The sequence below is a fragment of the Chiloscyllium punctatum genome, chromosome 1 (genome assembly GCF_047496795.1).
Source record: "Chiloscyllium punctatum isolate Juve2018m chromosome 1, sChiPun1.3, whole genome shotgun sequence".
Lineage (NCBI taxonomy): Eukaryota > Metazoa > Chordata > Chondrichthyes > Orectolobiformes > Hemiscylliidae > Chiloscyllium > Chiloscyllium punctatum.
The window spans coordinates 112,718,785-112,740,955 of NC_092739.1; the positions used below are offsets into that span (position 1 = coordinate 112,718,785).

A 22,171-nucleotide genomic window follows, 5' to 3' on the forward strand; every position below is an offset into this window, starting at 1 on the left:
AAAAAAGAGACCTACAGGGCAACGTTTTCACGCAGAGGGTGTACCTGTATGGAATGAGTTGCCACAGGAAGTGGTGGAGGCTGGTACAATTGCAACATTTAAGAGGCATTTGGATGGGTATACGAATAGAAAAGGGTTTGGAGGGATATGGGCCATGTGTTGGCAGGTGGGACTAGATTGGGGCGACACGGTGGCACAGTGGTTAGCACTGCTGCATCACAGCGCCAGAGACCCAGGTTCAATTCCCGCCTCATGGGATTGTGTGGAGTTTGCATGTTCTCCCCACGTCTGCGTGGGTTTCCTCCGGGTGCTCTGGTTTCCTCCCACAGTCCAAAGATGTGCAGGTCAGGTAAATTGGCCATGCTAAATTGCCTGTAGTGTTAGGTAAGGGGTAAATGCAGTGGTATGGGTGGGTTGCGCTTCAGCGGGGTGGTGTGGACTTGTTGGGCCAAAGGGCCTGTTTCCACACTAAGTAATCTAATCTGTAAGTAATCTAATATAATTGGGTTGGAATATTTGGTCGGCATGGACAGGTTGGACCGAAGGGTCTGTTTCCATGCGGTACATCTCTATGACTCTATGTGCAAACTTCACCATGTCTGGCCTACATGTAGCTCCAGATCCACAGAAATAGACAACTCTTAACTACTCTCTGAAATGCCGAGCAAGCCATTCAGTTCAAGGGCAATTAGGGATGGACAACAAATGCTGGCCTTTCTAATGACACCTACATCTCATGAAAAACTAAAGATGACAAAGATTGGTGGATGACTCAAGCCAAAAACTGCTGCAATTTAGTATATTCTACTACAAGGTAGAATTTTGCTCGTGTCAACAAAGCTGGGATAAAATGTGTTAATTTGAACACGAAATGGAGTTTTCAATGAGTTAGCAGGAAAAGAACAGCTTCAGGGATTACCTTCATATTGCTCCAAATAATGAGCTCCATCCTGCCTCAGTGTCAAACACTACATGTTTCAGTTGCTCCCTCATCATAATCTCCTCAGCAGAAAATTCCACAGATTCCCATTCACCACAAGTGGTTTAACTCAGGTTTAACAACCAAAATATTTCAAGAAAAATAAAAGTGGAGCTTTTGACCTAGGTTGCATTTTATTCTGCCTAATTAGATCCCTCTCTCCACATAAAAGGCTTCCCTATTGCTTGTTGAGAAATCCTCTTCATCTTAAGTGAAATTATATATGCCATTCAATCTTCGTTCTAGCCAGAACAAATTTAGCACTTTGAAGGTCTCAGTATAGCTCAGATCATTATATCATAATCACCAAAGTCTTGACAAGCCCTTTCCATCTGTTAAGTACAAACATCAGAGCTGACACCAAGTCATTCTCACTTTATCCTTCTAAATATAGAACAATGTTGTCTGTAGAGGAACACACTACTTGTCTTGGCTGCCTTTTAAGATTACTTTTAAAATACCGAAATCTTGATCAGTGACATTAGTGAATCAGATGGGTTTTTAAACAATAATCTGCTGGTTTCGTGGCACTGTTACTGATTACAGGATACAGCACACATTATTAATTAACTGCACTCTCCACCAGTCCTGCTACCATCAGTGACTTGTAGACATATATACCCAGGTCCCTCTTCTCCTGCACTCCAGTAAGTATCGCAGCCCAATCATATACTGCCCATATACGTTCATCCTACTAAAATATATTACCTCACACTTCAGCCGCCACCGACCTGCCCATTCCAATGGGAGTCTTTTTTTTTTTTGGAGAGTTCTACATAGTCTTCCTCACAATTTACAATGCTTCCAAGCTTTGTATCATCCACAAACACCGAAATTGTCTCCAGCACATAGAGATCTAGACCATTAATACAAAACAGAAAAAGCAAGCAATAACAAGCCCGTGGAAACTTTCCACAAGCTAAATCACCATTACTACTTGCTACTGTACCCTTTATTTCACTAGTTATAAAAGTGTGGTAGTGTAACAAATGGCTTTTGAAACTAATGTATACATTATCCTCATTTGATGCCACGACTGACAGCAAAAGTCAATACCATGAAGCTGTTGGCCCATTACAGAACAAAGAACAGTAACACAGGAACAGGCCTTTCGGCCCACCAAATTTGCCCTGACAGAAGATACCTTTCCAAAACTAAAAGCTTTTGGCTTCCACTGGTCCATATCTATCTATCCCTTACCTATTCATGCATCTGTCAAGATGCTTCTTAAACATTGGTATTGTCGGTGCCTCCACCATCTTTGGCAGGTTCTTTCACTTGCCTCTCCTTTAAACTTTTTCTCTTTTATCCTAAACATATGTCCTCTAATAATTAACATTTCAACCCTGGGAAATAGACTGCAACTAGCCATATCTATCGTAGTGTTATAAAGCTCCATCAGGTTTCCCCCCCTCCCCCCCTCAGCTTGCAATGATCAAGTGAAAATAAACTGAGTTTGTCCAATCTCTCCTGATAGCTAATACCCTCCAAACCAGACAACATCCTGGTAAACTTTTCCTGTATCCTCTCCAAAGCCTCCACATCCTTCTGGTAGTGGTGACCAGAACTGTACCCAAGATTCAAAATGTGATCTAACTGATGTTGCAGCTGTGTAGAAGATGACTTGCCATTTTTTAAATAATCTGTGCCCTGACTGATGAAGACAAGCATGTCATATGCATTCTTGACCAACTTATTCACTGGTGTTGCCATGTTTAGGGAACTGTGGACCTGTATGCCTAGATTCCTCTATGTTTATGCATCAAGGGTTCTGCCATTTACTGTACAAGTACCTACTACATTACATCTTCCAAAATGCATCACTTTGCATTCGTCTGGATTAAATTCCATCTGCCATTTCTCAGTCCAACTCTCCAGCCAATCCACACCTTGCTGTATCCTCTGGCAATCCTGTAACTTACCAGACTATATACATTCTCCCCCAAATCAATTATACATATTGAAACAATACAGGTCCCAGTGACCTCTGTGCAACACCACTGGTCACAGATCTCTAGTTGGTATTCCCTTATTCCACTATTCTGTCTTCTATGACCAAGCCAGTTCTGTATCCATCTTACCACAGATCCTGAGAGACTTCAACTTCTGTTTCAGTCACTAGCAAAGCCTTTGGCAATGTCTTTAAAGTCCATATAGACAACATGCATTGCTCTGCCCTCAATCATCTTCGTCACTTTCTCAACATTACCTATTCTCCAGGCCCTCTGGGACTTCACTGTGACTAAAGAGGAGACAAAGATTTCATACAAGGCCCCAGTAATTTCCTCCTTCCGTATTCTGAACAATCCCAAACAGTCCTGTCATCAAAACACCCAACACCACCTTTTAAAAATATAATATGCCCAAAATATTAACATATCCCTCTCTAGGCTCACTGTCCACCATGTCCTTTTCTGTGAATATTGATACAATGTGTTTGCTAAGTGTAGAGCCAAATCACTTCCTCTGGCTCTACATACAAATTCCTTCATTTGTCCTAGAGTAGACCTACCCTTTCCTAGCTGCTCTCTCTTATACACATGTATACAAAGCCTTGGGATTTTCCTTAATCCTGTTTGCCAAGGTCAAAATACAAAGAAAGCAGGAAAGAACTTTAAACAAGGAATTGGGAGGGTTAGGAGGGCTAAAACTGCTAACAGGGCTTTTAACCCTCCTAACTCCATGTTTAAAGATCTTTCCTGGTTTCTTTATATTATTTGAGGGCTCAGTCTGTCTTTAGTTTCCTAAACCTTCCATCTGCCTCCTCTTTATTTCTGAATGAACTCAATTTCTTGCCATCCAAGCTTTCGGAATCTTGCCATCCTTATCCTTCGCTTTCACCAGAACACGCTGGTCCTGAACTCTAACGCTAATGAACTGGCATTTAAGAGATTCCCACATGCCGGGTGCCCTGCATTGACATTCCCCAGCTCCTGACGAATATTGTCATAGTGAACTTTCCTCAAATTTATTCCTTTCACCTGAGAACTACTTAGATCCTTATCCATAAAAGGAATTTAAAACTATACCCCACTTCCCAAAATGCTCCCCCCACTTAAAACATGGAGCGTTAGATGTGGAGGGTTTTAGAGAGGTTTATAAAATCATGAGGGGCATAAGATAAGGGGAATAGCAAAAGTCTTTTCCCTGGATTGGTGGGGGGGGGGGGGGTGCGGGGCTGTCCCAAACTAGAGGGTGTAAGCTTAAAAGCTGAGAGGGAAAAGATTTAAAAAAAGGGACCCGAGGGGCAATGTTTTCCACAGAAGGCGGTTTGTGAGTGGAATGAGCTGGCAGAGGAAGTGTTTGAGACAGGTACAATTACAACATTTAAAAGGCATTTGGGCATGTACACGGATAGGAAAGAAAGGGCCTGCTTCCATGCTGTATGACCATGTCCTGGCCATTCCCTATACCAGGTCTTCTTGTGTTAGAGTATTTACATACTGCTTCAGGAAACCCTCCCAAAGGCATCTAACAAACATCTTCCCCAATCTCAGCCCCTAGCTCTAAGTCCCAGTCATTATAGGGAAAGTTAAAATCATGCACAATAACAACCCTATTGTTTTCACAATTTGCCCACATATATTTCCACTATCACGGGCTGGCTGCTGGCAGACCTGTAGTACAGGTGATTGCACCCTTCCTATTCCTGATTTCTACCCAAATAGCTTCTCAGGAGGAGTCCTCTGCAATATCTTCCCTCAATACAGTTGTGATGTTCTCCCTTATCAGTAAAGCAACTCCCTCAACTCGTTAATACCTCTTTTAGTGGTAGTTATGTCAGTGTAGAATCAGGGGCTGAAGGGCCTTTTCTGTGCTGTAGGACTCTGACACTTGAAACATCTAAATCCTGGAACATTAAGCTGCCAGTTTTGTCCTGCCCTCAAACAAGTCTCTCGAACAGCTACAACATCATAGTTACATGTATTAATACAAGTTCATCCATCTTGGCTATTGTACTCCTTGCATTAAAATAAATACACTTCAGTCCTCCAATCCTGTCATGTTCAAGTTTGATTTATTATCACACATACCAAGATACAATGAAAAGTGTTGTTTTACATGTTATACATGTGGATCATACCATACAAAGTACAGCAGGGTAGCAGAACAGAGTGCAGAACAGCCGTAGAGAGAGATCAGAACTAACATTTGAGAGGTGCACTCACACGTGATAGCAGCAAGGAAGAAGCAGTTCTTGAATGTATGTTCATACATGTATTTAAACTTATATTGTCTGCCTGATGGAACAGAGTGGAACAGAGTAAAACTGGGGTGGGAGGGGCCTTTGATAATGTTGGTTGCTTTCCCGAGGCAGTCGGAAGCGTAGATGGAGTCAGTGGATGAGAGGTTGGTTTGCGTGATAGACTGGGCTCCCTGTAATTTTGTCTGGTCTTTAGAAAGAGACCACCCTGTGATTCATCCCAGATATGCACCACAGAAAGTAGCCTCCATTAAAATTGGTGACTGTCTTATGGACATGCTGAATTTCATTAGCCTCCTGAGGAAGTAAAGATGTTGTGCTTTCTTGACCATCACTTCGACATGGATGACCTAGGACAGATTGTGGGTGATCACTCCCAGGAACTTTATGCTCTTGACCATCTCTACCACAGCACCATTGATGCAGAGGGGTGTGCCCTTTATTCATTGTCCTGAGGTCAATGACCAGCTCGTTCATTTTACTGACATTGATGGAAAGATCATTGCTAAGCACTCAAATCTCTTTCATATACTATGTGTGGTCAGTGTTTAGGATCTGAGCTACAATGGGGCTTTTGTTAGCTAACATATAAAGTAGAGGTGGGCAGAATTTGGCCACAGTCATAGAGAGAGAGAGAGAGAGAGAGAGAGAGAGAGAGAGAGAGAGAGAGAGAGAGAGAGAGAGAGAGAGAGAGAGAGAGAGAGAGAGAGAGAGAGAGAGAGAGAGAGAGAGAGAGCGCAAGAGCCAGAAGAATGTCTTAACGTTTGATGGGATGTGGGTATCACTAACGAAGTCAGCATGTATCACCCAGCCCTAAATGCCCAAAAGACTGTTAAAACCAACCACAATGCTGAAGGTTGGGAGTAACAAGAGGCCAGACCAAGTAAGGTTAGATCTTCACATCAGTGAACTACATGTCTTTTCACAACATTCAACAATGTTTTTATGGTTCCATTGAATACTTTGTTTGAGTTCCAATTTTTTTTTTTAAAACTCAGATTTCACCAATAGCCCAGAGCATCAGCTGGGGGTTCAGATTTAGTCCAGTAAAATTACCATTGCATCACCATCTCCCTTCCCAACTTCTCTTAATAATCTCAAGCTCAGTTGAGGATTATAGGGCCACCATATTTTTTAAAAAAAAGTGAACCAAGCTTTGGCATGTTGATGTGACCAACAAATCAATTGCAACAAAGAAACAAAAAGATTAGTAACAATATTTTGCAACTTAAAATGAGCGTGACAGATTTGGCAATGGATGGGATGATTAGATTAGATTACTTAGATTAGATTACTTACAGTGTGGAAACAGGCCCTTCGGCCCAACAAGTCCACACCGCCCCGCCGAAGCGTAACCCACCCATACTCCTACATCTACATTTACCCCTTACCTAACAGTATGGGCAATTTAGCATGGCCAATTCACCTGGCCTGCTCATCTTTGGACTGTGGGAGGAAACCGGAGCACCCGGAGGAAACCCACGCAGACACGGGGAGAACGTGCAAACTCCACACAGTCAGTCGCCTGAGGCGGGATGCTGGACTTAAACTGAATAGCAAATCCAAAATGGCAAACATTGCCAAAATTATAGCAAAATGGCAAACAAAAAGTAAAAAGAATGAGTTTATGACTACAAATACCAAAGAAAGGAAATCATCTCCATTTCTCTCAGAGATGATGAGCAATGTAGTAAATTCTCAGCTAAGTTGGCGACACCAGTATATGTACATTGGCTCTTATTTCAGCATTTAACTATTGCTGTTTTATAGCAAAATGGTACCATAAACATGACAACTGGGCAGTAGGCCATACAATAGGAGCTTGTGGCTTCTGCCTGTTCTAATATTCATTTTCTCAAGTCCACAAAAACAGACTGCTAAACGTTTACTCTTAAAGTGCAAAACCACTTCCTAAAACACACAGTCTTTGAGATGTAGTCTCAGAAACCATTCTGATGACAGTATTTCAAGGCAGTAACTGACATCAACAAATTCAAAGAGTTGTGGAGATCTTACTAAAAAAAGTGAAGCAAAAGCAAACCACGATCTTGTTTTTGTTACAATCTGAATAAACACTAGCTGTTCTCAGCAGCCCAATCAGACATTTACTTCAGCAAGTCAGTGCAAGCGCATGCAAGCCAGATACATCAGGCCAGCACACAGGGTGTTGCCAAGTCTGTTAGTCACCTTCTAAACTGCAAAAGTATTGGGCTGAACCTTCAGAAGTGGTGACCCAACTGCCAATCGGGACTGCATTCATCTCAACTTGCCCTGCCTTGCAACCCTGCATTTGAGGCCCAAATTTATGATTCATGACTGGACAGAAACAGAGGGCATGCCTATTCAGGCAGCTTTTGGCACAATGCAGAGTCAGAATTGGAAACAAAATCACCACAGCTTTTTTTTAATATATATAGTAGTAGCAGCAACTCTTTCCTGGGTTTTAAAAGTTTCAAAACTTCTTTGGAGAATGACAAAAGACAAGTGGGTGAGGGGATGGATTCAGTGGCAGATTGGTGGCTAAGGGGGCAATCAGGATTCTGGAGGGGTCAAGCAGTTGGTTCGGTGGCGTCAGGTCAGTCTGTCTGATGGGGAGGGAGTCCTGTGCGTCTCAGTTGTCCAGTTAGCCTGGAGCTGTCTTCCGTCCCTCTAATTTCTAAAATCTCAGTTGGGATCATTTCCAATAGCTTCCAGACGCCCATCAGGGGTTTAAGTGTTAGTTGGTCAGGAAATTTAGTCAGTGTGGAGGAGCTGCAGAAGGCTTCACTCTGGGTACCTCTAGCTATCAAGATTAGGCCCTTGTCTCTCTAATCTTGGTCTATTGATTTAACTGCCAGTTCAATCAACGCTTTCAAATACAAAAAACAAAGGAGCCCCTATATTGTCACCGGACCCACAGAAGGGTACTGACCCTTTGCTCACTTGCTTGCACACTCACACTCTTAGCTTTAGGGATGAAGGACACAGGATGGTGCTGGAAGGTGGATTGTGGCTGGAGGCCAGCGTCCAGTGGCATAAAACAAGTATCAGTGCTGGGTTCCTTATTGTTCATGATATATATGAATGGTATGGAATAAAACATGGGAGAATAATAACTAACTTGGCATGTGACTGACAGTGAGGAAGAAAGTCTTAGGCTACAGAAAGATTGCTTACATGGACAGATCAGTGATAGATGAAATTTAATGCCGAAAAGTGAGGAGTGAGGGAGTACTTAATGAATGGCAGGACACTAGGAAGCTGAGGAACAGAGAACTCTTAGGATGCTAGCTACAGATATCCCTAAAGGTGGCAGGACAGGTTAAAATGTTAAGGCAGCAAAGCGGGACACTTGCCTTTAAATCGGTGTACAGTCCTGGTCACCACACTATAGGAAAGATGTCATTGCACTGGAATGGGGTACAGAGGAGATTCACTTAGATGTTGCCTAGGATGGAGCATTTCAGCCATGAAGGGAGGCTGGATAAGCTTGGGCTGTTTTCTTATGAGGAGAGAGGGGGGGAGCTAATAGAGGTGTAGAAGATTAAGAGGGGCATGGTCAGGGTGGATAGAAAGCAGCTGCTCCCCTTAGTCAAAGGGTTGATAGAAAAGGGTGAAAGGCAGGAGGCTTAGAAGGGATTGGAGGAAAATGTTTGCACCCAGAGTTCACTGCTAATGAGGGTAGCTGAGGTGCAAATCCTCACAATCTTTCAAAAGTTCTTGGTTGAGCACATGAAATGCCCTAACATTCAAGGCTACGGACCCGATGTAGGAAAGTGGGTCTAGTGTATATTTAGACTCGATAGGCTGAAGGGCCTTTTCTATACAGTGATGCTATGACTCAATAACCCTCAGATGGTTTCTGCTTCAAACTGTAGCTTATGAAATAAAAGTCTGAAGACAAAGTTTTGGTTTTACAGCAGTGTAAGTCACTTACATGAGACTTAAAAGAAGTACTACGCACACCTTCTGATAATTGAATGTACTATGTTTTAATGAGAAGTCAGGGACTGCAGAGTAAGGGAAATTAAGGAGGCCTCATACAGTTTACACAGACTGACAATCCTATAGGGACACAAGTCACTGGGCTAGAAATTCAACCTAGCCAGTTGCAGGTACAGGGATCGTGATCCTCGATTATGTCAGCCTGATCAATGTGATCCAGGCTGCGTGTAACCTTTGTACTGTGTGCTTATTGCAACATCCAGTCAAGCAACACTTACACTATTGACTGGGCGGCACAGTCTACAGAGACCGAGGTGTGACAAGGTTTTCAATGCGAGACTGTGCTTCTTGAAGGCAGCAGCACCTTTGCTAAAGTGAAGGTACGTCTGGTTGCAGCTGTTGAGCCATTTGAAACAGTTCAAAGGATTTTCTTTTTAAAAAGAAAGTACTGGAATGTCACAATCAGCTTTGCAAATGCCACCCTAATGTGTTTTGAAATGAAAAGCTGTAATGACTTTGAGGGCTGCAACAGTGTTGAGGGGCACATGGCAGGGTTTCTTGCTGATTTTAAAGAGAAGTGCAGTTACTACTCAAACCCAAATGGATGTGCTTAGCATTTTCTGTCATATTTGATTTTGAGTAGAATATTTGAAATGTTTAATTCACTGAAGAATTAAAGCCTGAAGATTGATGAAGGTAGATTCATAGTGGATTACAATGTGCTTTAAGAACAGAAGGTACAAAAGGAGACCATTCAGCCCATCAAATCTGCTCCACATTCAGTGAGATCAGGACTGAACTGATAACCCTCAACTCCTCTTTTCTGCCTTTCACCATAACCCTCGATTCCCTTACCAACCAATCAATCTCAACAGCCCTTTGTGGGGAAGATTACATAGATTCACAAAGCAGAGAAAAGAAATTCCTCATCTTTGTTGTAAATGTGCAACACCTTATTGAGACTTTTCCCCTCTCAGCCTAAATTCTCCGTAATGTTCCCTGTGAAATCCATTAAGAATCTTGAGTTTTTCACCAGCAGTTTCTCCTGCTTCACTCCAGTTAGGGTGCAGTCATATCCCGGCAACAAAATAAAAACAAACTGCTGGAGAAACTCAGTCTGACAGCATCTACAGAGACAGAAGCAGAGTTAACATTGGGTCCTTTAGCTCGGAAGTTGCTATTTTGGACTCAAAACGTTATCCTTTTCTCTCTCCACAGATGCTGCCAGAGCAGCTGGGTTTTTCCAGCACTTCTCTTTCTATGGTTCAGAGGGAAAACAATCAGAACAAGCTGCTGACCTTAACTATCATAGGACCCTGTATATTCAAACAAACAAACAAATGGAATTGAATACCGGAATGTCAACCCCTTGAACTAAACTACCTCCTAGAGTGACTGCCTAAATTGTGTATTTTTCTAACTCATTCATTCTTGGATGTGGATTTTGCTGGGATCAATATTTATTGCCCGTCTCACAGTTGCCCTCAGGCAGGCGGTGGGGAGTTGCCTTCCTGAACTGCTGTAGACCATTTGATGCAGGTAGATCCACAATGCCATTAGGGATGGAGTTCCAGAATTTTGTCAGAGTGTGCTCAAGTCCTAGAGTGGAGTTACATTACCCCCCCCAAAACAGACAGCCTTTATGTTCAAGCAAGTTTTGAGCAATAATTACAGATGAGACAAAGCTAGGTGGAGGGACAGGTAGTGTTGAGGAAGCAGTGGGGCTACAGAAGCACTTGGACAGGCTGGGAGACTGGGCAAGGGAGTGGCAGATGCAATACAATGTGGGCCTGTGCGAGGTTATGCACTTTGGTAGGAAGAAGAGGTTTAAACTCTGTTTCCTAAAAAAAGGGAAAGGCTTCGGAAGTCTGAAGCACGGAGTCTTAGGTGTCCTAGATCAGGATTCTCCAAACATGTAGTTGGCAGTAAGGAAGGCGAACGCAAAGGCAAGGTTAGCATTCATTTCAAGAGGGCTAGCATACAACAGCAGCGATGTACTGCTGAGGCTGTATAAGGCTCTGGTCACACCACATTTGGAATATTGTGTGCAGTTTTGAGCCCCAATCAGGAACAATGTGCTGGCATTATGTGGGGGGGGGGGGGGGGGGGGGGGGGGGTCCAGCAGAGTTTTACAAGAACGATCTCAGGTTTGTCATATGAGGAGCAGTTGAGGACTCTTGGTCTATACTTGATGGGAGTTTAGAATGACTGGCAGGGGGCCGCTGATCCAATTGAAAGTTCCAGAATACTGAGAGGCTTGGATAGAATGGATGCAAAGATGACTTTTCTACTAGTATGAACACTAGGACCACGGCACAGCCTCAGAGTGAAGAGATGACCCTTTAGCCCAGAGATAAAGGAGGAATTTCTTCAGCCAGAAGGTGGTTAACCTGTGGAACTCATTATTACCGAAGGCTGTAGAAGTCAAGTCAGTGAGTATCTTTAAGACAAAGATGGATAGCTTCTTGACTAGTAAAGGAAATCCAGGGAGAAGGTTGGAAACTGGCAATGAGAAACACATCAGCCATGACTGAAAACAGGACAGACTCAAATGGCATGAATGGCCTAATTCCTTTATCTTATGGGTTTATAGTGTGATTTTTAAACTTAAACAACAGCATGCTATAGTCCAACAGGTTTATTTGGAAGCACTAGCTCCCTGAGCACTGCTCCTTTATCATCTGTGACTTATGATCATGCAGTGAACAAATGGGTGCTGCGTTTCCATTACATCAATTTACTTTAGTAGTTTTAAGTACTTAAGTGTTTAAGTAGTATTTCAATAGCTGCATGGTAGTTTGGGAACAGAGGCTATATAGATACAACAGCATTCACTTAAGCATTTGAAATTTACCAATAAAGTGTTTCAGGGATTACTAAATTAATGTGACACAAAGAAATGCTCGTTTTATCGGCATACAAACATAAATGCTGATCAATAAGATAACAATCAACGCCTCTGACCAACTATATTTTCCAGTTAAACCAGTTCAATCAGCTGATAAGCAGCAAGGAGCATTTGCACAATGCAAGTGCAATCTGCATTCTGCAAATGCCAAGAAAAATGAATGCATCCATCATGAGAATCTAACCATCTCCCCTTAACATTCAAATGGTGTTCAAAGAAATAATTTTTTAAAAAAACCACACAACACCAGGTTATGGTCCAACAGGTTCTTTTGGAAGCACTAGCTTTTGAAGCACTGCTCCTTCATCAGGTAGCTAGCTAGTCCAAGTAAACCTGTTGGACTACAATCTGGTGTTGTGAGATTTTTAACTTTGTCCACCCCAGTCCAACACCAGCACCTCCTCTTCAAATGGTATTAACATTACTGAATTCACCAGCATTAATACCATGGAAGCTGCCATTAATACATAGTGGTAATGTCAATGGACTAGCAATCGTGAAGCCCAGGCTTCAGGGGACACAGGTTTGAACCACACTATGGTAGATGCTGAAACTTGAATTCAATTTAAAAAAATGGCCAACTGGTGACTGTAATCACTGTCAATTGTCAAAAACATGGTTCACTATTGATTGTCATAAAAACATAGTTCACTAATGCCCTTTATGGAAGGAAATCCAACTGGCTAATACTGATGTGTGACCCCAGACCCATTGTGATGTAGTTGAGTGTCAAGCGCCCGCTGGACAAGTAGGAATGCTGATCAATCCAGTAACACCCTACATTCCACAAAAGAATTAAAAATAACTTTAGTGTATCACCCAGAGGATAAGCAAAGATCTGTGGAAGTGACTCATATCATGACGAATGTTCAGGAGAACTGTGTTATTTGAGTGCAGCCACCCTTTAAACTATCTGCATGGCTGTGTCCATGCTGGAAGATAAAGGATGGACTTAAGTATGGCTGACATGGAGAACCTCTGGTTGTTCTGCAGCCATGCAACTTAGTGGGAACATTATTCCCGATTCCCCAAATTCTTTACACTGTCCTCATCTATTATTGATGCTATGACATATTTATGTCATTCTTTCAATATGATAAACCATTTCCAAGTGGCCTCACAGGAAAGTTATAATTCAAAATTTGAGCCCGAGATTTGCAGAGATCTTAGACGCACAAATATTCAAAAGGATACGTTTTCAGGAGTGTTTAAAAAGGAGGACAGAGAGCTGGGACATTTAACGATTTTCTTTTGCATTCATGGGATTTAGACGTCACTGTTGCCTGTTCCTGCGTGCCATCAAAAGGATGATGGTGAGCTGCCTTCATGACCATACAGGAATCCATTTGCTGTAGATGCTTTTAAGGAGGGAGTTTAACCCAGCAACACTGATGTAACAGCAATATATTTCCAAGTTGAGTGGCTTAGAGAGGAACTTGCAACGTGTTGGTGTTCTCAGGCATCCCCTGTCCTTGCCCTTCTAAATCAAAGTGGTCATAGGTTTGGAAGGTACTACTCAAGTAGATTTGGTGAATTCTGCAGTGCATCATGTAGATAGTACATACTGCTTCTACTGCACATCGGTGGAGGAGGGAAATAATGCTTGTGGATCCAACAGGCTCTTTGATCTGGGATGGTCTCAAGCTTTAAAATGAATTATTTGAGCGACATACGTCCAGGCAGATGGCAGCATTCCATCACACTCCTGACTTGGGCCTTGGAGAGGTGGATAGACTGTGGGGAGTCACTCACTGATTTCAGTTTTGCGAGGGCTCAATACAACACTAATTTAAATGTGGCCTTAAAGACAAAGACAGTCACTCCCACCTAACTAAGAATTCCTAGCCTCTGGCCTGCTTTTCTATCAATAGTCTAGTCCAGGTCAATATTAATTGTCAGTTTGTCGATAGCAGGGGGATTCAGTGATGGTAATGGCAAAGGCAAAGAATATCAAGGGGCAACGGTGAGAGATTCTCTTAAATGGAGATGGTCAACACCTGGCACTCGTGTGGCACAAACATTAATTGCCATTTGTCAGTACAAATGTGGATATTGTCCAGGTCTCATGCGCGTGGGGATGGACTGGTTCAGTATCTGAGGAGTTGCAAATAATGCTAAATATCATGCAATCATCAGCAAACATCCCCATTTCTGACCTTCTGATGGAGGGAAGGTCATTGATGACACAGCTGAAGGCAGTTGGGCCGAGGACACTATCCTGAGGAACATCTGCAGAGATGTCCTGTAGCGGAGATGACGGACCTCCAACAACCACAATCAATCATCAGCTTATGTGCCAGATAAAACTCCAAGCAGCAATGAACTTTTCTCCTCATTCCCATCGACTCCAGTTTTGCCAGGGACCAATGCTATGCTCATTTAAATGTGGCCTTGATGTCACTCCCACCTCACTTTGTAGATGACCGCAAAGTCAGGGGAGACACGAACATGGGGCAGTAGCCTGCATTGCATCAACTCAATCAAGTCCAGAGGTAATGAAGATAAAGGTTTCAGCAACTGCTTCGCTCTAGCCTGAGTGTTGGTTAAGCTCTATTGTAAAAGATGGAAACAAGCAGTCTTGGTGGCAATGGCGACATGTGGCCAAAGGATGTCACAGACTTCAAATATAGCACTCAATGTTGCAAAATGGCTGCTATAGCTTCACATAATAGCCAGGCAGATGGCTGTGCAGATGATGATCAAGTATGGTAGTTTGTAACAGGCACCAAAGACAATTGCTTCAGTCTTCCAAACTCTGAAATTTCCTCCAGTTAAGTATTGGGAAGAGTGAATTTCAAAGAAGAATCACAAGATTCCAAATGCGAACTGTTTTTATCTCCATAGATGCTGTTAGACCTGTTGGGTTTCTCTAGCACTTGTTTTTTTTAAATTTCAGGTCTCCAATATCCTCAGTATTTTGGTTATTATATGGAGAAAATGTTTTCTTATCCACTATTGTACATCTGTCAGCATTCTGACAACTTAGAGACAAGAGAGGGATTGAGGAAGGTTGTAAGTGTGACAACCACTTGCCTGGAAATGGGCAACTCCAACAACTTTCAAGAAGATCAATATCATCCTGACAAATCAACCCATTTTGTCATCTTAAACTTTCATCCTCTCCACTGTTAATGCATTATGACAGCAATGTGGATGATGTAAAAGATGCACAACAACAAATACAAAAGGATTTTTTAACCTAATCCAATTCCATGAACGTTGTGGAAGGACATGGACAGCAAGCATATGTGGCTCACACATTCAGGGGCAACTAGGGATTGGCAATAAATGCAGCGACACCGAAAGAAAAGGTTGACTTCCAAATGGGAATAAATTAATAAGGACTCAGATGGGTTAGTTCAGATGGTGATATTTGTAAAAGGAAAGTAACTGAGTTTTCAAGGTATGCTTTGATCAGAGAAATTTAGCGGCTGAATGGTTAAATAGTGTTTCATCAGATAACTTTGTATTCCTCACTCTGTTCTATCACTCTGATCTTTGTATGGTATGATCTGTCTGTATTGCACACAAAAAAACAACTTTTCGCTGTAGCTAGGTATATGTGACAATAAATCAAAAGATGTAAACAAGTGTGCTGTTAAAATAAACACATTAAAAGAGAACATATCAAGGGGAAAACAAGTTTGGCGTGACCCTCAAATGTCACGGCAGAAAAAAAAGGTTAACAGATTTTATTGAGCAGAGTATTGAGTACAGGAGTTGCGAGGTCATGTTGCGGCTGTACAGGACATTGGTTAGGTCACTGTTGGAATATTGCGTGCAATTCTGGTTTCCTTCCTATCGGAAAGATGTTGTGAAACCTGAGAGGGTTCAGAAAAGATTTAAGGATGTTGCCAGGGTTGGGGGATTAGAGCTTTTGGGAGAGGCTGAACAGGCTGGGGTTGTTTTCCCTGGAGCATTGGAGGCTGAGGGGTGACCTTATAGAGGTTTACAAAATTATGAGGGGCATGGATAGGATAAATAGACAAAGTCTCTTCCTTGGGGTGGGGGAGTCCAGAACTAGAAGGCATAGGTTTAGGGTGAGAGGGGAAAGATATAAAAGAGACCTAAGGGGCTACTTTTTCACGCAGAAGGTGGTACGTGTATAGAATAACCTGCCAGAGGAAGTGGTGAAGGCTAGTACAATTATAACATTTAAAAAGATATCTGGATGGATATAGGAATAGGAAGGGTTTAGAGGGAAACGGGCTGAGTGCTGGCAGCTGGGACTAGATTGGGTTGGGATATCTGGTTGGCATGGACAAGTTGGACTGAAGGGTCTGTTTCCGTGGTGTACGTCTCTATGACTAACACAAGTTACCTGTGGTATGTGCATTTTAAATCAAAATCCTAAGCAGAAACACAGCTGCCAATGAGACACCTGTCTGAACCCACAAGCAAAGAGGTTTTTGTTTGAGCTGTGCAGCCTGCTCCCCTATCATCCTTAAGGTTTCTTGGAGGCAGAATAGTACATATGTAGAAGTTAAATTGGACACATTGAATCACTGGTTCCATTCAAATGCCATTTTTTCCCTTGAACAAGTTTAAAGAGTTGGGAGGTTCTCACTGCCATCAAGCAGGGCAACAGAGGTGTTAGCACAAAGTGATTTTGAGCCAGGAGTGTAAGTGTGTGAGCAGGAAATATAAAGGATTATTTGAAAAGGGAACCAAGGCCTTTTGGTTGATCAAGCACACTTCTTCCAAACAGATGCTGGAGATCACCGTGGGACAGACCGTGGGAGGGCGGGCAAGCTAACACGGAGTCCAGATGACTCTTCATCAGAAGTCATCTGGTGAGTTCATCTAGACTTGAAACATTAGCTTGCTGTCTCTCCATGGATGCTGCCTGACTCGCTGTGCTCTCCAGCATCTGCTGTTTTATGTTGTAATTAAATATTATTTAGATCAAGTTGAAAATTCTAAGACTATTTAAACCAGGCAAAACAAAGCTTTCTCTCTATATTCCTGCCATGCACAGAGAAGCATAAGTAGTATTTTATTACTAATGCTCAACCAAAATGAGTTTTTTGCTTCTGCCTTTATGAAAGAAATGAACTTTGTAGTGAATGAAACCTTTGAAGAGCAGGTGTGCATGCTGGAATGGATAGAGATAGAGGAAGTCGCCAGGCCCGGACCAGATTTGTCCTCGGCTGCTTTGGGAAACGAGAAACACAATTGCTTCACGACTTGAAGATCTTTGCATCCTCGCTCTCCACTGGAGTCGCACCTGAGGACTGGAGAGGGGCAAATGTAATTCCTCTCCAAGAAAGGGAATAGGGAAATCCCCGGCAATTACAGTAAGTCTCACATCTGTCGTCTGCAAGATGTTAGAAAGGATTCTGAGGGATAGGATTTATGACCACCTGGAAGAGCATGGCTTGATTAAATGCAGTCAACACAGCTTTGTGAGGGGCAGGTCATGCCTCACAAACCTTATCAAGTTCAGAAGGTCAGGAGGAATTGGATACAGAGAAACTTAGCTGTCTGGATACAGAATTGGCTGGCCATCAGAAGACAGCAAGTGGTAGTAGAAGGAAAATATTCTGCCTGGAAGTCAGTGGTGATTGGTGTTCCACATGGCTGTGTCCTTGGGCATCTACTGTTTGTAATTTTTATTAATGACTTGGATGAGGGGATTGAAGGATGGGTCAGTAGGTTTGCAGACGACACAAAGGTTGGAGGTGTTGTTGACAGTATAGAGGGCTGTTGTAGGCTGCAGTGGGACATTGACAGGATGTAGAGATGGGCTGAGAGGTGGCAGATGGAGTTCAACCTGGATAAATGAGAGGTGATGCATTTTGGAAGGTCGAATTTGAAAGCTGAGTACAGGATTAAGGATAGGATTCTTGGCAGTGTGGAGGAACATAGATCCCTTAAAAATGGCCACCCAAGTGGAGAGGGTTGTTAAGAAAGCATATGGTGTTTCATTAACAGGGGGATTGAGTTTAAGAGCCATGAGATCTTGTTGCAGCTTTATAAAAATCTTTGGTTAGACCGCACTTGGAATACTGCATCAAGTTCTGGTCACCCTATTATAGGAAAGATGTGGATGCTTTGGAGAGGGTTCAGAGGAGGTTTACCAGGATGCTGCCTGGAATGGAGGGCTTATCTTATGAAGAGAGGTCGCCTGAGCTCGGACTTTTTTCAATGGAGAAGAGGAGGAGGAGAGGGGACCTAATGGAGATATACAAGATAATGAGAGGCACAGATAGTCTCTGGCTGTCGACTCTATTTCCCAGGGCAGAGATAGCTAACACAAGGAATCATAGTTTTAAGCTGGTTGGAGGAAAGTATAGAGGGCATGTCAGAGGCGGGTTCTTTACACAGAGTTGAGAGTGTATGGAATGTGTTTCCAGCAGCAGTTGTGGAAGCAAGGTCCCTTGGGACACCTAAGAGACTGCTGGACATGCATATGGTCACAGAAATTTGAGGGTGCATATATGAGGATCAATGGTCGGCACAACATCGTGGGCTGAAGGGCCTGTTCTGTGCTGTACTGTTATATAAAAAACAAAAATCTTATTTTATAGTTTCAATTCATTTCTGCTCGAATAATCATATTTCTTTAAAATAGGTAGTTCCATGTACTAGTGTCAACAAACTCTTGCAAATACCATTCTACATATTTTAAAACTTCATTCAGAGGGTCTGGGTGTCACTAACTAGGCCAGCTTTTATAGACCCTCCCTAGCTGCTATTGAGAAGGTGGTGGTGAGCTGCCTTCTTGAACTGTTGTGGCCCATGTGCTGTACCTGGACCCACCGGGCTTTAGGGAGGGGATTCCAGGATTCTGACCCAGTGACAGTGAAGAAATGGCAATATACTTCCAGGTCAGGATGGTGAGTGTCTTGGAGGGGAACTAGGAACTTGCAGGTGATGTTCCCATGTATCTGCTGCCTTTGTCCTTCGACATAGTATTGGTTGTGGTGGTGGCTTTTGCAAGGTGCTGTCAAAGGAGCCTTGATGAATTTCCACGTGCATCTTAATAATAGCACACACAGCTGCTACTTAGCATCAGTGCTGGAAGTGTCTGGATGGCTGTAGATGTAATGCTATTCGCACAGGCTGCTTTGTCATGGATGTTGTCAAGGTGCATCATCCAGACAGGTGGGGAGTATTTCATCACACTCCTGATTTGTGGCTTGTAGAAGGTGGGGAGTTATCACTGCAATATTCCTAGCTTTGGATTTTTCTGTGGAGCCACATTACATGTATAGGTAGTTCAGATCAGTTTCTGGTCAATGTCAACTCCAAGGTTTTGATAGTGGGGAATTCAGTGCTGGTAACACTATTGAATGTCAAGGGCAGTAGCTAGAATGCCTTTTATTGGTGATGGCCATTAACTGACATATGTCTAGTGCTATTGTTACTTGCCACTTGTCAGCCTAAGCCAGGGTATTGTTTTGTCTCACCTGCATTTGAACATGGACTACTTCAGTATCTAGGGAGTCATAAATGGTACTGAACATTGTGCAGTCATCAGTGAACATTCCCACTTCTGACCTTATGATGGAGGAAAGGTCATTGATGAATCAGTTGTAGGTGGTTGGGCCTAGGACACCACCTTGAGGAACACCTGCAGAGATGTCCTGGAGCTGAGGTAACTACCTCCAACAGGAGGACATACAGTCTCTAAGATCCTTCCATCAATCTCTCAAAATATCAAAAAGTTAAACAAATTAGATTTAATATCTTTGACTTACAGTCAATGAAGATAAAAGATATAGTCATTACTTTAATCTATTTTAATAAATATTCTAATCTTTTCTCCAAACTTAACAGTTTTCTCATCTAACTGTGTAATTTAACTTTAAGATTCATAATCCTCCTACTACTTCTTCACATCGCTATCAAAGGAACATCACCACCTTCAAGTTCCCCTCAAAGCCCCTCACCATCCTGACTTGGAAATTCATTGGCATTCCTTTACTGTTGCCGGATCAAAATCCTGGAATTCCCTCCCTAATGGTATTGTGGGTCGACCCACAGCAGATGGACTGCAGTGATTCAAGGCGGTAGCTCACCATCACCTTCGCCAGGGCAACTAAGGACCAACAATGCATGCTGGTCAGTCACCAACATCCACATCCCACAGATGAATACATTTTTTTTTAAAAAAGATCTATTTTTAAATGAGGGACAATTCTTCTTTTCGGAGGTGGAAATATGGAGAAAAAAAGCTAAACTGAGTTGCAAGCCCCCTGCTGCCCAAATGTTTACAAATTTAATGCAGATGAATATTCTTCCCTCATCTGTGTAAATTGCATATTGAGGCAAACCCACAATATTTCTTCCCCCACTTACAAAGTTTATTGGATGCAGTAGCACCAACTTGAATCTTCACAAGCAAGATTACTCCGTTTATTAAAATGAAGACAAGGCAATGCAGAACTCTTGGGTTCACTAATACAGCAGTAAAAGTACCAGATATGAAAATTTACAGAAAATTTGGGTCAACTATGATGCCACTAGAAACTTCAAGTTCTAATTGCACTTTTAAGTGCCAACCTAATCTCAGGCTGTTTGGATAATGAAACTGACCTTTGGAATAATGGAAGCTGCTGTTCTCTTCACAGTTTACACGTCATCAGCAGCAATACAGAATGTTCTCCCTTCTCCTCCCTCCACACTGACACACCTTACAAACAGTGCAACCATAAAATACACAAGGAGGCTCAAAAATGGTACCCTTAACTGTTGACTCACTTATACTAAAAATAACAGTTTGGAAGGACCAAATATAAATCAAATCATATTGTTTGATATTGTTCCACAACTTAATCAATCATGGAATAAAAGTTTAGTATGGACACTAATGGTACAAATTCAGGCTCCGCTCCCCATAACAAACTGTGTCCATTTATTCTTTATTGCAACATCAAAAATTATCTGGTATAATAGTTTTCTTTACGTTTAAAGTACCATCTACTATACTCACCTTCAATAGCTCAGATATATGCAGTCCAATCAGCAGATCTCAGGTTTCCTAAGCTATGCCAATATCAAATTGAAAATACAGGAAATGCACAGCAGACCAAAAAAAAAAAAATCAACATCTGCAACTTTATTAGCCCTGCTCAGAATTAGACATTTTCAATCAAGTTGACAAGCACATTACAACTTGCCACCTCGGGGGAGAATCCTATGTCCAACCACCTCCAACGGCTTCAACTTCCCCTACGATAAGTGGCAAGTAAAATCTGAACCACACAAATGAGAGACAATGACCATCTCCAACCAGACAGAATCTAACAATCACCCCTTTACATTCACCACTTAAATCCATCAATAGCAACCTCCTCATGGTTATCATTAACCAGAGAATGAACTTACCAGCCATATAAATACTGACGCTACAAGAGCGGGTCAGATGATAGGACGTTTGTCTAAGAAATTCACCTTCTGTCACCTCTTGACCAACTATAAGGCTCAAGACAAAGTAGCCTGCTTGTTTGACATATAATCCCACACCTTTAACATTCATTTCTCTCAGCTTCAATGCAGAGTGGCAGCATCTACAACACACACTGGAGTAACACATCAAAGCTTCTCTAACACCTTCCAAACTCTCAACTTCTACCATCTAGAAGTGCACAGGCAGCAGATGCATAGGGACACTACCACTAAGTTCCCCTCCAAGGTACAAGTCATCATTGCTTGGAACAGTATCATGTTCCTTCACTTTTGCTGGGTTAAAATTCTAGAACTCCCTTTGTAACTGTACTGTGGGTGTTCCTACACTTAAAGGACTGCAATAGTTCAAGAGCTGTTTGGTGGGGAAGTAGGGATAGGTAATAAATTCTGGCTTTGTCAACAACAAATACATCCCATAAAAAGTATAAACAATCTGGTTTGGTGACAATGAAAATTATGCAGTGGTGTCATTTCTGTTTATTATTCTGCTATAAAAAAAAGGTGTGTGAATAGTCTGGTGAACTCAACAAGCAGCTCAGCTGCAATGTCACCCATTGTCAAACAACCCACCAAGTATTTCCTGCCTGAAGTCACACCTTTAAGAGTGCCCATACCATATAGAGCACAACACGCACTGCAGTAATACACAAAAGCTTCCCTAACACCTGCAGCGGTAGATTTTCAGTAACCTGCCATTCACAGTTCCATTAGATGCACCATTTGTTTCTTGTCCCATTACCAT

General features: G+C 42.3%; 1 protein-coding gene across 5 annotated transcripts in view; it reads right to left on the reverse strand.

Moving 5' to 3' along the window:
• Nucleotides 1–22,171, reverse strand: part of LOC140478810 (myosin-IIIb) — a 174,884-nt gene that overhangs the window by 124,038 nt on the left and 28,675 nt on the right. The gene's annotated exons all lie outside the window — the stretch shown is intronic.